The sequence below is a fragment of the Pinus tabuliformis genome, chromosome 5_1 (assembly GCF_031772625.1).
Source record: "Pinus tabuliformis cultivar Carrire ecotype Pingquan chromosome 5_1, CPIR1, whole genome shotgun sequence".
Taxonomy (NCBI): domain Eukaryota; kingdom Viridiplantae; phylum Streptophyta; class Pinopsida; order Pinales; family Pinaceae; genus Pinus; species Pinus tabuliformis.
Genome location: NC_142305.1, coordinates 40,251,203 through 40,255,852, shown reverse-complemented (window position 1 = coordinate 40,255,852; position 4,650 = coordinate 40,251,203).

Sequence of the window (4,650 nt, the reverse complement as noted above, 5' to 3'; positions counted from 1 at the left end):
TTGAAATCATTGATACTGACACAATGGGTGAAAAGAGTAAAGGTCCAACAATTTCAGAGGAAACACATCAACCTTCTACCTCAAACACTCAAATTATTGAAAAATAGCTTAGCATTGAAGTCTCTTCATCCAACAAACCAGTGGATAAAGAGAAAGATGTTGGAAATAATACTTGGGGGGGGGGGGGGGGGGTGAATCAGTATTATCAAGCCAAATATTCCCTTTTAAAAATCAAAGGATATACGCTACTTCAGTTAGTAAAACCCACGTATATATGCAACTATGTAGAAGGAACCTGCGTATACAATGCAAACTTATGATTTACTTTATCTTTCAGATGTTGATTATTAATTTGTGTATCTGAGTGAAATAAACAGTAACCAGACCAGTAAAACAGAACAGAAGACAGTCACACACAAGAACACAAGATATAAGGTGGAAACCCAATGTGGGTGAAAACCACCTGTTGCAATTCGTCTCTATCTTTCTTTAATTAGAAACTTCATTTTACAATGTACTGGTGCAGTCATTTACCAGTACGCAGGTTGCAACCTGCAGAGAGCTACAACCCTCTCTCGTTCTCCAGCTTCTCCTGGAAGGGAGCTACAACCCCTTTAGCTCTTGTACTAGCCAAGATACTAGTACATAGGTGCTGGTCTACTGAAGGCTACAACCTTCTCTTTCTTCGAGGGACCACGTTTCATAAATTTTCAGACTAGATCCATGAACATCAATCAATCATCAAGTATATCTGCATCAAACAATCTCCTTTTCCCCAATTAGCACTGAATCAAGTAAACACTTCTCTGACAGCTATACCCAGAACACAGTAACAGTAACCACACACCAAATTCTGAACCCAGAATACTGCAGCAATAAACAGAGGTAGCTAGATCATAATTTAAAAGATATACGCTACTTCAACAACCTGAAACCTGTGTGCATACGCTCCTGTGTTTGGACCAACCTGCGTATACGCCATTTTCATTCACTGAACCTACGTACAGATCTATAAAGGATAATTCATTCTTTCAAATATTCATACACTAATTAACCCAGATTGTCAGATTTATAGATCAAGCATGCGCCTCATATAACAGATCAAAATCATACAAAGATACTATTATTCAAGCTTAAAGATTATGACCCATCAATAGAACTTATCCTTCTTTATGTGCTAAGGTTCCTCCTTCATTCAAATCCAGATCTGCTCCATAACCCCAATCACAAATATTTCAGATCTAGCACTTATTAGATATTCAATTCATTCAGATTGATCTTTGTCAAATGATCTCCTTCCTCTTTTATAGTCTTAGGCCTTTCACAATACCACGGTCCAAAACCATAATAACACAATACCATGAACCCAATACTTGGGGTCAACACTTTTGGATGCAATACCACAAACCAAAACCATAGGATCAAAAACTGTCGGATTAATACCATGAGCCAACCATGAAAGTACGTGAACTTTTCTCTTTATGAAAGGAACTTTTCTCTGCATGAAAGTGCGTGAACTTTTCTCTATATGAAAGAAACTTTTCTCTACATGAAAGTGTGTGAACTTTTCTCTACATGAAAGAAAACATTTCTCTGCATGAAAGTGCGTGAACTTTTCTCTACATGAAAGAAACTTTTATCTTCATGAAAGTGCGTGAACTTTTCTCTACATGAAAGAAACATTTATCTTCATGAAAGTGCGTGAACTTTTCTCTACATGAAAGAAACTTTTATCTTCATGAAAGTGCGTGAACTTTGCTGCACTATAATTTATCATCTGAGATGAATGGGTTGCCATCAAGTACACCATATGTATCATAATGCCAACAATCTCCCCCTTTGGACTTGATGGCAACAACAACCAATCACTCTCCCCCTTTGACATCAAGGGCAAAGAGCAGACCAAGATAATCTCTTTCCTAGATAATTATTCTGCTGCCCATACTCCCCCTGAGTACCTGCTGAAATATCTGAATGAGCTCCCCCTTTGTATGCCAAGGTGTACCACTCTGTCCATGCTTCCTCTGAGTACATGCTGAAGCCTCTGCTCTACTGAAGTGTGCTGATCATGCTCCCCCTGACTATAAGCAAGGTCTGCAAAAATATGTTTTACAAGAAGAACATGACTCTATCATAAATGACCTTCCTATCACCAAGGACTCATACATACATCCATTTCCCAACCAAGTGGGGATATACTAGAATTGACTCATCCACCCAACCAAGTGGGGATACATCAAAAGTTTACACATGATAAAACAAGAACATTACATCTTCATCCCAGGCATAGTGGGGAACCCAAGATAGGCCGTTACATGACCTTGACACCATAAGAGATACATGACATAGAGACGAAATATCTAGAGCAAGACTTATGAAAGTCACCAATAACTGATAACAACAGCATTTGACAATCACCATTCAAATCAGCAACCCTGATTTCCTTCTGTTCTCCCTCTGCATTTGTTCCACCTGAATCCAACAATAGTTGTGAACTAGAACCAAAAGCTTCTGAGATAATGCCAACAATGCATCATTAGAAGTTTATCTGCTCCCCCTGAACCTGTGCCAGATGGTCTCTGTCAGACCCATACCAGATTATCTTCAACCAGAGCCTGTCCCTACTGATATCCATCAAACCTCCATATACGCAACTGTCTCTGTACAAACCTGCATTTGTACGCGGATCCTCCTTAGGCAACTCGCGTTCCCCCATTTTTCTCTGAAACAGACAAGATTTAACAGCAAGATGATGCATCAACTACACCCAGCTTCTATCTGAGGTATTCAAATGTCTCCCTAGGCAGTGGTTTGGTGAGAATATCAACAACTTGTTCCTTAGAAGGAACATACTCCAACTTGACCTTTTGTTCCAACACTTGTTCCCGGAGAAAGTGATACTTGATTGGTATGTGCTTGGTTTTTGAATGCATGACTGGGTTCTTTGAAATGCTGATTGCACTTGTATTATCACATAAGATGGAGATAGGTGGTGTACAAGTGATTTGAAAGTCCTGCAAGGTTTGCATCATCCAAAGAAGTTGAGTGCAACAAGATGCAGCAGCCACATATTCCGCTTCAGCTGTAGATAAAGCAATCGAACTCTGTTTCTTGCTGAACCAAGATACTAATCTGGAACCCATAAAGAATGCTCCACCACTTGTGCTCTTTCTGTCATCCACGCTTCCAGCCCAATTTGCCTTTGTATAAGCATGTAGAGTGGGATCTGTATCTCTAGGACACCATAAGCCATAGTTTTGAGTTCCTTGAAGATACTTGAAAATTCTCTTTACTGCCTGAAGATGGGTTTCTTTAGGATTTGCCTGAAATCTTCCAACTATTCCCACTGCATGCATGATGTCTGGTTGAGTACCTGTCAAATAAAGAAGACTTCCAATCATGGATCTATAGGTTGGTTGATGCACTGCTGCAGATTCATCATTTGCACTGAGGCTGCATCCTGTAACCATAGGGGTACACACTGGTTTTGAATCTTCCATGCCATATTTCTTCAAGATCTGCTTGAGATACTTGGTTTGAGACAAAAAGATACCGCCTTCATTTTGTTGAATTTGCAATCCAAGAAAATATGTCAGTTCTCCAAGAAAAGACATTTCGAATTCTTTCTGCATCACCAAGGCAAATCTTTGACTCATAGCTTCTTCATTGCTGTCGAAGATAATATCATCCACATACACAACAAGTATTAGCAATTTGTCATTTTCAATTTTTATATAAAGATTGCTATCTGCTAATCCTTTTGAGAATCTGTGTTGATGAAGATATTTGTCCAAACGGTAGTACCAAGCCCTTGGAGCCTGTTTAAGACCATAGAGAGCCTTTTTTTAGTCTACATACAAGATTTGGATCATTCCCAAGAATGAAACCATCTGGTTGCTCAATGTACACTTCTTCTTCTAAGTCTCCATTCAGAAAGGCTGACTTCACGTCCATTTCAAATACATTGAACTTCTGAAAGCTTGAGAGAGCAAGGAACATTCGGATGGCCTCAAGTCTTGCAACAGGAGCAAAAGTTTCTTCAAAGTCTATTCCTTCTTGTTGAGCATACCCTTTACAAACAAGTCTGCCTTGTTTCTAATTACTTCCCCATTTTCATTCAACTTATTTTTGAAGACCCATTTTGTACCTATGACATTCTTATCTTTTGGTCTAGGAACCAACTCCCAAGTGTTGTTCTTTTCGATCTGCTCAAGTTCTTCATCCATTGCCTTGACCCAGCATTCATCTTTGCATGCCTCTCTTACATTTTGTGGTTCAGTGGAGGAGAGTAATGCCAAATAGCTTGAAGCTTCTGCAATTGTTCTTCTTGTTTGTATGCCTGCCTCCTTTTGCCCCAAGATTTGAGATTCTGGATGATTCTTTTGAACATACCTGGATGGAGTCTTCTCTTCTATCCTTATCTGTTCCTCTGGTGCCTCTTGAGGTTCTTCTTCATCATCAGTCTGATTTGGAGAGTAGTCTTCATCCTCTTTGATATTTTCATAATTTACTTGCCTAGGAATGTATCCTTTTTCATCAACCACTACATCAATGCTATCAACAATTCTTCCAAGTCTTTTATTGTAACACTTATATGCTTTGCTGTGGAGAGAATAACCAAGGAGAATGCCTTCATCTACTCTAGGTTCA